General features: G+C 43.9%; 1 long non-coding RNA gene across 1 annotated transcript; it reads right to left on the bottom strand.

The window, feature by feature from the left end:
- Window positions 1-924: 924 nt before the first annotated feature.
- On the bottom strand, window positions 925-9,611 carry LOC115474121. The gene is made up of 2 exons (XR_003942814.1): window positions 9,372-9,611; window positions 925-1,403 (listed from the first exon to the last, which is right to left on the bottom strand). It is a non-coding gene; the product is annotated as an uncharacterized LOC115474121 (long non-coding RNA).
- Between the last annotated feature and the right edge of the window lie 834 nt (window positions 9,612-10,445).

The raw sequence follows: 10,445 nt of genomic DNA on the forward strand, positions 1-10,445 counted from the left end.
ATTATCGGCTGAGAACGCCCATGTGTTAAGCACGCCCCAGTCCCGCCTCCGACATGCCCCCGTGAACTTTGGTCGTCCCTGCGACGGAAAGCAGTAGGGACATCCAAAATCGGCTTTCCATTATGCCGATTTGGGCGACCCTGGGAGAAGGACGCCCATCTTGCGATTTGTGTCGAAAGATGGGCGCCCTTCTATTTCGAAAATAAGCCTGATAGTGATCTGCACAGGGAACGAATCAAGATAAACACAGGAGTTTTTTTCTAATGCGATTCAGCATTACTCCTCCTCCTGGTCTTCCTCTTCTTCCCCATAATGTAAATCAGCGTTCTTCATTGCAAGGCCTAGGGGCCAGTGGCAGCGACACCCATTAACCCTAAGGGTGAACTCCGATTCTCTCTCCAGTACACAATCTCCTTCCACTTTTTACTCAGACTTGCTGCTGGCATCCCTACTTCTATTAGCTATTAATAATATCTGTACCCTGCAACTTGGTCAGTTTGAGCTGTGCTGTCCAAAATCCCACTTTGTTCTTACAAGGCTGAGAGAGAACCATGCAGTTCAAACTTACTGAGAGTTTATGTGGTACTGGAGGATAAAAAAGAGTAACTGTTCCAAAGATGGCATCAGAAACAAGCCTCCAGTGAAAGTACAGGGAGAGATTAAATACTGGAGGGAGAGGGGGAGCTCATCCTGAAGGGGATAAGGATGGAGACAGGATGGTGGAAGCCGACAGGGTGTCTGCCACCTTGCCCCAGTGATGGTCTTGGCTCTCGCACTGAACATTTTTTTTTCCACATACCAGCCACTGCTTGAAAAATGGCTGAGATCTCTGATGTAAGTAATACAGAGGCATACCAATTTGTTCTTTTTTTTTTTATTTGGCCTACTGAATACTACTGCCTCACAAAGGCAAATGTGCTGATATGCAAGTAATAAACACCTTTAATATTTCTGTACATTTCAGTGACCTTTCAATGCTCTGAACCAGTCAGCGGAACCTTTCTACCATTATTTCCTTGAACAAAGGATTTCATCTTTATTAAACAATATATTCCAGAATGTTCACCTTTTCTAGTCAATTCTAGAATGTTTAGCTGTCAACCTGCAAACGGTTATAGGCATAGTGTTTTTCTTCCGGGGGAAAAGGCTTTTCAGTCCTGAGCTGGAACGTTCTTGAGGTGTGGCATGTTCCACAGCTTGTGTCAGACATTGTAATCGTGACATTTTTCTAGCGGCCGTCGTATTCGTACCTGCAATGTTGCAAATGCTCCCACCGTCACATGGAAAAATAGTTGCCATAGGTTGCGCAGTTCATACAGGTACATGTTGCATAAGCAGATTAAACCAAAAGTCAGAAAGGATTTGACATTCCGCCAGCCAGTCCAGTAAGCAAACAGATAACACTGGCCAAAAAAAAACAAAGGTTTTAAAACAATCACTTGACTGAATGTTAGTTCATCATTCATATCATTTGTGGAATCGCAAAAGAAGGAAACAGAATAAAATCAGACTCACTGCTATGTGTCAATAAAGAAAAAACAGTGCCTGAAGCATTATATGTGAATTTTACAATGCAAGGGCTGAGTGGATTCAATCTTTAGCATATCAATAGAAATCAAACAAAATAAAACATGGAAAAGAAAATAAGATGATACCTTTTTTATTGGACATAACTTAATACATTTCTTGATTAGCTTTCGAAGGTTGCCCTTCTTCCTCAGATCGGAAATAAGCAAATGTGCTAGCTGACAGTGTATATAAGTGAAAACATTCAAGCATTACTATGACAGTCTGACAGGGTGGGAGGAGGGGGGTGGGTAGGAGGTATGCATGGGGACATCAAAGCATATGATTGATATTCTAACAGGATGGGTGTGGATAGGTGAGGGGTGGGGTGATCAACAGAGAAATACAGCTTTATGGTTTATAATGGGCTAGGAACCCCAGATCCTATTAAGTCCTTTCTCCTACCCACCCCCATCCTCCCACCCTGTCAGACTGTCATAGCTTGAATGTTTTCACTTATATACACTGTCAGCTAGCACATTTGCTTATTTCCGATCTGACGAAGAAGGGCAACCTTCGAAAGCTAATCAAGAAATGTATTAAGTTATGTCCAATAAAAAAGGTATCATCTTATTTTCTTTTCCATGTTTTATTTTGTTTGATTTCTATTGATAACCTTAAGAGTGGACTAACACGGCTACCACACTCCTCTACTTAATCTTTAGCATAGAAAGCAAAGTTATTTAGTTGTAGCAGGTGTTCTCAAAGGACAGCAGGACAAATATTCTCACATATCAGTGATGTCACCTGACAGACCTTGGCATAGACACAAACCAACAGTTTCTTAAAGCCTGCACATCTACAAGTGCCTTCCTACCCAATACGAGCATGTGGGACTAGCAGTGTAGTAAAACAGCTGAAGGAATATAACTCTTTGGAGAGGTGGGAAGGTATATGAGAATATATGTCCTGCTGTCTTTGGAGAACACCTGCTACAGGTGAGTACCTTTGCTTTCTCCGAGGACAAGCAGGCCATTATCTTCTCACATATGGAAATTCCTAGCTACCAAGTTCATCGAAAATAATCACAAAAAGACAACAGGGGCTTGCAATTAACCAAGAACTTTTCTACAATTCTGCTGTGTGCGTGCACCTGGAACAACATAAAATTGGACCTTAGGAGGGTGGAGTTGGATTTTAGACTCCAAACAAATTCTGCAGAATGGTCTGACAAAAACCGGACAGTCACACTGAGAATCTCATCCAAGGCAGTAATGAGATGTGAATGTGCAGGCTGAAGTCCACGTTGCAACCTTGGAAATCCCCTGAATGGAGGCTGACCTCAAGTGTGCCACCAATGTAGTCATGGCTCTGATATTGTGAGTCATGACATGACCCTCTAGTGTTGGCCCAGCCAGGGCATAAGTAAAGGAGATACAATCTTCCAGCCAACTGAATAAAGTGTGTTCATCAATGGCTGCCCCCATCCTGTTTGGGTCAAAAGAAACAAAAGCTAGGTGGACTATCTATGGGCATTAGTCTGGTCCAGATAGAAGGCTAAGGCTCGCTTGCAGTTCAAGGTGTGAAGTGCACTTTTGCATAGGGTTCAAGAAAAAGATATTGGTAGAACAATTGACTGGTAAAGGTGGAAGTCCGACACCACCTTCGAAAGGAACTTAGAATGGATGTGGAAAACCATTCTACTATGATGAAACTTTACATAGGATCAGCTACTTAGGCCTGAAGCTCACTAACTCTGTGTGCTGAAGTGATCGCCACCAGAAACAGAACTTCAGATGGCAGGTATCTAGAGGCCCAAAAGAAGCTTTCATCAGCTGGGTGAGGATGACACTAAGGTTCCATGACACTGTGGGAGGTTTGATGGGAGGGAGGGCTGGGTCAATAGCAAACCGCTCATAAGTTGAACTAAAGGATGTACAGAGATGGGCTTACCTTCCACACGGTGATGGTAAGCCTTACAGAGTTGGTCTTGAGGCTAGACTCAGAAAAATTTAGAAGGTATTCAAGCAGTTTTTGTGTAGGGGAAGAGAGGGATCTAAGGCTTTGCCCTCACACCAGACAGCAGGATTCAGGAGGCACCTTCATGCAGTTGGAGAAATACAAACTCTATGCTCTCAACATCCAAGCTGTGAGGGCTAGGGATTGGAGACTGGGATGCAAGAGAGACTCCTCATTCTGAGTGATGATGGTTAGAAAACACTCCAGCCTCCATGTCTTTTGATGATAACTCCAGAAGTAGAGGGATCCAGATCTGCCTTGGCCAGTAAGGGGCAATGAGTATGATTTCTCTGATTCTGCTTGAATTTCAGTAAAAATTTCCCCACAAGAGGTATTGGAGGACATGCACAAAGTAGACCCTCTTCCCAATGAAGGAGCAAGGCATCTGACTAGTCTACCATGTGATCTCAGTCTGGAGTAGAAGTGAGGAACTTTGTTGTTAAGATGAGTGGCATAAAGATCTACCAAGGAGGTGCCCCACTCTTAGAACATCTGACGGGCTACACCCATATTCAGACACCACTTATGCAGTTGCATTACTCTGCTCAGTCTGTCCACCAGGCTATTGTCTTTGGCAGCCAAATACTTGGCTCTGAGCACCATTCCACAGCTGGAGGCTCAATGCCACATCCTGACTGCCTCCTGACACAAGAGGTACAAGCCTGTGCCTTCCTGCTTGTTGACATAGTATATCTCAACCTGGTTGTCTGTCTGGATGAGAATACATTTGTGCAGCAGCCAATCCCTGAAAGCCCTCAGTATGTTTCAAATTGCTCTCAACTCTAGGAGACTGATGTGAAGCTGAGTTTCCTAAGTGTACCAATGACCCTGGTTGTGAAACCCATCCTTGTGAGCTCTAGGTCTGTCAAAGTCTTGTGGGGAGGGGAAATTTGGAATGGAAGTCCCAAGATCAGAGTGGATTGAAATGTCCACTACAAGAACAACTTTCAGAATGGGAATGACAGAGATGATGTCCACTAGGTTCTCTGAGGTTTGAGACAACTGGTAAGCTAGGATCCATTAAGCTTTCTCAAACGGTGATATGCCTTGGGTACAACATGCACCATGGAGGCCATGTGGTCCACAACCTCAACATCTACCAAAAGGGTGATTGCTATCAATGCTTCTGCCCTGAAATCTGGAAGGAAGGTCTGTGCTTGAAGCACATCTAGCAGGGTTCCAATAAATTCTAATTGCTCAACTGCAGAACGTGGGACTTTGGGAAGTTTATAATGAGCCCTAGAAGCAACACCCAAATGGTTCTCTGCATTGATTTCTAAATTCCATCTCTGGATGTGTTCTTGATCAGTGAACCAGCACGAAAATACACGTACTCCTAGTCTGCACAAACACACTGCGACTAAAGTGAGGTATTTTGTAAAGACTCAACAAGCAAATGGCATGGACATATCTGTATATGAGTGTAGGCATCCTTTAACTCCAGAGAACACAGCCAATTATTTGCCTAAATCATGGGGAGCAGGGTGCCCAGAAAAAACATCTTGAACTTTTCTTTGACCAAATATTTGTTCAGGGCTCTCAGGTGTAGGATTGAACGAAATCCCCCCATCTTTTTGGGCACAAGAAGTACATGAAATAGAATCCCTTCCTCTCTTCTCCTGGTGATACAGGCTTCACAGCATGGGCCTGTAGAGAGGATGAGAGCTTCCCTGTAAGCACAGTCTGGTGCTGAGTGCTGAACTGTGACACTCGTGGTGGGCAATTTGCTGGTAGTTGACAACAGTTTAGAGCATTACCCCCCCCCCCCCTCAATTGGTTAGAGGTTACAAGGGGCCATCTTGCATGGAAAGAATTTTGCCTCCCCCCTACCAGAAGGCCGTCCAAGACAGGTCACTTTTATCACAGTTTTGCTCTCCTGGAGCCAGTCAAAAGCTCATCCCTTGCTTTGACTGGAAAGTTGGCTGGGCTTTTTGGGGCCTCTGCTGCCCAGATCTGGAGGGAGTCCCCTGAGACTGCTGGGAAGGGTGGACCGAAGAAGAATACCTATGCTTTTAAGAGTAGTAGGATCTCCTTTGGTTTCTGAGAGTAAACCTCTGAGAAGTGGAGGCCATAGAATGAAAGGACTGCTTCCAACAGTGGCCAATAGAGGTCACAAGTACCTGGCAGAAGCTCAATTAGCAGCAACATTCCATGCTACCAATCCAGGGGCAAGCAGTGGCTTCCCCCATGTCCATCTCAATAACAGACTATGGTCTTTTCTTCCAGGAACTTGTCCAAACCTTTTTTAAACCCAGATATGCTAACTACATCCTCTGCCAGCAAGTTCCAGAGCTTAACTATTCTTTGAGTGAAAAAATATTTCCTCCTATTTGCTTTAAAAGTATTTTCATGTAATTTCATTGAGTGTCAACTGGTCTTTGTACTTTTTGAAAGACTGAAAAATCAATTCACTTCTACTCTTTCTACACCACTCAGGATTTTATAGATCTCAATCTGTTCTTGATGAGGTCTGCAACCTCCTCCACTTCCCCCCTCCCCACAAAAGATTGTCACCTCAACAAGAGACATCTGCTAGCTTTTCTTGAACCATTGGTTCTAGGTCTGAGACACGTAGCTAGGTGAGCGTGTATGCCAATCCTAATGCTGAAATATTGGACGCCACATTCAAAGTATCGTAGGTTGACTGGGCCCAGTGTTTTCAGCACTCCTTCTGCTTGCCTACTAACACACTGAGTTCTGTAGCTTTATCAGATGGTAAAGAATCTGCAAACTCTGCTAAACTGTGTGCCAAGTTCCACAAGTAGATGCTGATGTAGAGCTGGTAGGACTGTATGTAAGACTGGCACAGAGGCCTAATAAACCTTTCTCCCAAAAGAAGCAAAGATTCTAGAATCTTGCCCTGGAGGCCTCGAAGTGCGAGTTTGAGAACTCTTAGCTCTCTTGAAAGTGGATTCAACCACCAGAGTGGTGGGGCAGTTGTTGCTTCTCAAATTCGGGAGCCTTTTGGATTCTGCACATAGAGTTCGCCTTCCTAGGAACTGGCTGCACAGAGAAAGGGGTCCCGAGGAGGATGCTCATAATCAAGGACATCCAACATTTCAGTCCCTGAGCTCATCCTCAACCTCTAAATCAAACGGGATGACTTAGCCATCTCCCTCAAAAAAACTAACAAAGGAGAAGTCCTCTGGTATGGACTTTCTCTTTTCTCGAGTTGGGGAGGGATCTGATGGTAGACCAAGGGAGCCCTCCTTTGAGACCTCCTCTGGCTCGAAATGCTCAGGAACAGTCATCAGACTAAGCAAAGTATTCCTCTTGAGTAGGCTAAGTCTGGGTCTGCCTCGGTCTACTAGACTGATGTCTACACTCAGGGCGAGAGTACCGAGGGACAGGTCCTGTCCTGTACACCGGGGGAACCTCTTTCCTGATGGATTGGAGAGGAGCGCCACATCTTCCAAGGCTGATGCTGATACCCCAGCCAGTTAGGTTTTCAGGATACCCACAATGAATATTCATGAGAGAGATTTGCATGCAGTGGAGGTATGCATGCAATCCTTTCTTATGACTATTAATTGTGGGTATCCTGAAAACCTTACTGGCTGGGGTGTCTCCAGGACCAGGTTTGGAAACCACTGGCATAGATGAGAGACAAAGTATGGGCCTCGAGGATGGGATGGGGTAGAACCATGGTAAACATCGATGCCCTTGAGGTTTTGAAATCATTCTGAGTCAGGACCCACTCCAAGTCCACCTGCAGAATGGCCTGGAGCTGTTCCTCAGGGGCAGGCATCAGTAAAGGCAGGGTCAGCGTTGGGTTAGTGACAGCCTGCGAAGATGTTGGAGACAAATCGGAAGGCTGATCCTGGCATCTAGGAGACTGACACATCAGCATTTACTCCATAGAAAGGGAGCAGTCCTTTCAGCACCAACTCCTCTTGGGTACTGGTGGTGCTGATGTCCCAGAGCTCCTGCCACCTTGCTTCAAATAGAAACAGTGTCAATGCAGGACATCGGGATTCCTTGGTGCTGAAGAGGATGATGTTGAATCCTAACATGTCCTGTCAGGTCTGATGAAGGTCCATCTGATGGGACCCTACCAGTGCACAATGCTGATGCAGAGAAAGACCTCATCGATGTTGGTGTGCCCCCAGTGTCTGATGCAGCTCTCACAGCCATAGGGACCAACGGTGCTGGACTTAAGAGGCACAAAAACTTTCTCCCTCTGAGCCTCTTGACTTTGTGTCCTCTTCTGCATTTTAGAAGAAAGATGACAATTAGAAGATGTGTGGTCATGTCCTAGAAACGGCAACCACCAATTGTGCATGTTGTCATAAAAATGGTCTTGCCGCACCTAGTACATTTTTTAAAACCACTGGGAGTTTTAAGTGACATTAGGAGAAAAATAGCCAAAACAAAATCAAACGGTTCAAACTTTTATTTTTTAAATAAAAAAAGTAATCCAAATGAGTGTTCTGGTCTAAGAGCTCAGAGGAGCTGCGCAAATATAAAAGGAAAGTTAAACAAACCGAAAATTACTAAGAAAAAATAAAAGGGTAAAACTAAAGAAAATAAATGAAAAGGGTCCCACGTACCACTTGGGAAAGCACCAGAAACTGTGAAGAAAAAAACACGCTGAGGAGCGCTGAGAATGTGGCTGTTCTGCGGGAAATCAAGGACTGCTGGTCCTGCACACTCACGTCAGGTGAGAAAGAACTCACACACGGTACAGCGTAGCCAAAGTCTTTAAGAAACTTTCTGAATGCCAGGTAGCATCCGTGATGGGCTCCATTGGATGATGTCACCCATATGTGAGAATATGTCTTGCTTGTCCTTAGAAAAAAGTAGATCCTCTATCAGAAGCACGTTCAGGATAACAAAGTACAAGAAATCTCATTTGTCTTCATACTAGCTACTGAACACAAATCTCCACATGCATTACTCAAAATTATATATATAGCCACGTTACAATAAGAACATGTTAAACTAGGTGGTGTGTGAAAAACAAAAATCAAATCTGACTTACTCAGTTGGCTCAAATCAAACCCTCATAAGATGAGCTTCAACTGGTAACTATAGTATATTTATTTATTACATTTGTAACCCACATTTTCCCACATAGCAGTAGGCTGAATGTGGCTTACAGGTTCCGGAGAGGAGAGTACCAACTCCAGGAATATATACAGAGTGGAAAATAGAGTAACAGTAGGTGCAAGGAAGCTGATATGCAGGCTCATTTTCAAAGCACTTAGCCTCCCAAAGTTCCATAGAAACCTATGGAACTTAGCCTCCCAAAGTGCTTTGAAAATATGCCTCATGGTGTAGCAATCTGGATATTAGAGAAAGATTTCATTCTGGCTACTTCAAAAAGGTATAGTAGGTAGTGAGGTTGCAGACTTGGTATTGTATATTTTGTGGTCTTCCGTTGATATTATTTTATTACTTCAAAAATTGGCCAAGTAGAAATGCCTTTGTCCCTCACAAGGGAAGAATATTAAACTCCAGTGCCATGCACTTCCAAAAAGTGAAAATAACTTTTTAAAATTTGGGGCGCTCTTCTGGATGCAAGGAAACCAGCCACAGGAATATAAAAACCCTCAGCTGGGTCAGCAGAGTACTGAAAATCTGGTGGTAGGGAGCAAATTTTTCCTTGGTGCACAGCAACAAACACTGAAGTACAAACAAACCTTTTTGAAGAACATATTCTCTTTTACAGTCAAATTTAGTATTATATGCTATTAAGTAGTAAAAGCACATTTCAACCTAGAAGACAAGACTATAAAACCAAAAATTAAAATGCTTCTACAAAATATATTCCCACATGAGTGCCCACATTATTATCTGCATAATGCTGATAAAACTATTATAGACAGATAATACAGAGAGCTTACCTGGTATAAACAAGCAATCATTCCAAGGAAAAATGCAATCACACAATTGAAGTCTTCCTCCTCGTTCTATGAAGGGGGGAAACATAGCAAATTCAGCTACAATTTTATATGCTTGTAGTTTATGAAGTAATTCTAATCCTCTCCAAGTAATAAAGTACCGAAAAAAAAAAAAGAAATACACATTCAAAGGAAAGTATAGTGCACTAAAGCAAAGCAAAAGTGTTATTTTTCCAACAAAAGCCAGCAGTGGCATAGCCATGGGTATGCCTAGGCCCTCCTACTTTGAGCTCAGAACCACTCAGCAGCAGCACACCCTTGCAATGGCAGGAGGAGATCCAACAGCCACCTACTGAAGACTCCCAGCATCTTTCTTTCCCTGCCGTCAAGAGATCCAGTATCTCCTACCATCTCTCAACCCCTTGAACACCACCCCCATGTAACTTTTAAAAACTTCTCTTCACTTCCAGAAGTTGCCGGCAGCAAACAGCGATTCATACATGCTGCTCATGCCAGCACCACAGTCTTCCCTCTGATGCAACTTCCTGTTTTTGCATAAGTGAGACTGTGTCAGAGGGAAGGCTCTGGTGCTGTGGGCAGCAAGTATGAACCACTGCTCACTGCCAGTGACCACCAGAATTGAAAAAGATGTTTAAAAAAAAGTACACGGGGGGGGGGGGGGGGGGGGGGGAGACAGGGAGAGATGCCGGATTACCAGCATGGGGAGGGGAATGTGAGATGCCGGTCGGAGGGAGGGGTGTGGAGTAGAAGAGAGAGGGAGTAATGTCGAACTGCGGGCAGGGGTGGAGTGTGGGAACAGAGAGAAAATTCCACGCCCACTCAAAATTGGCCATCTGGCTATGCCACTGAGCCAGTCAAAGTCTTTAATGTCCATCCAGAGCTTACAAACAAACAAAAAAAAAGGTGAAAAAATACAAATAATAATAATGTCCACTTGAGGGCACTACAGCTCTACAAACATCAAATAGGGAAACCACCTATAAATGAAAAATAAATATTCAGACAGTACAAAAAAAAATGCCATCAGATACATCTTATGAGCAATACACAGATCAC

Source organism: Microcaecilia unicolor, chromosome 7, assembly GCF_901765095.1.
Source record: "Microcaecilia unicolor chromosome 7, aMicUni1.1, whole genome shotgun sequence".
Classification (NCBI taxonomy): Eukaryota; Metazoa; Chordata; class Amphibia; order Gymnophiona; family Siphonopidae; genus Microcaecilia; species Microcaecilia unicolor.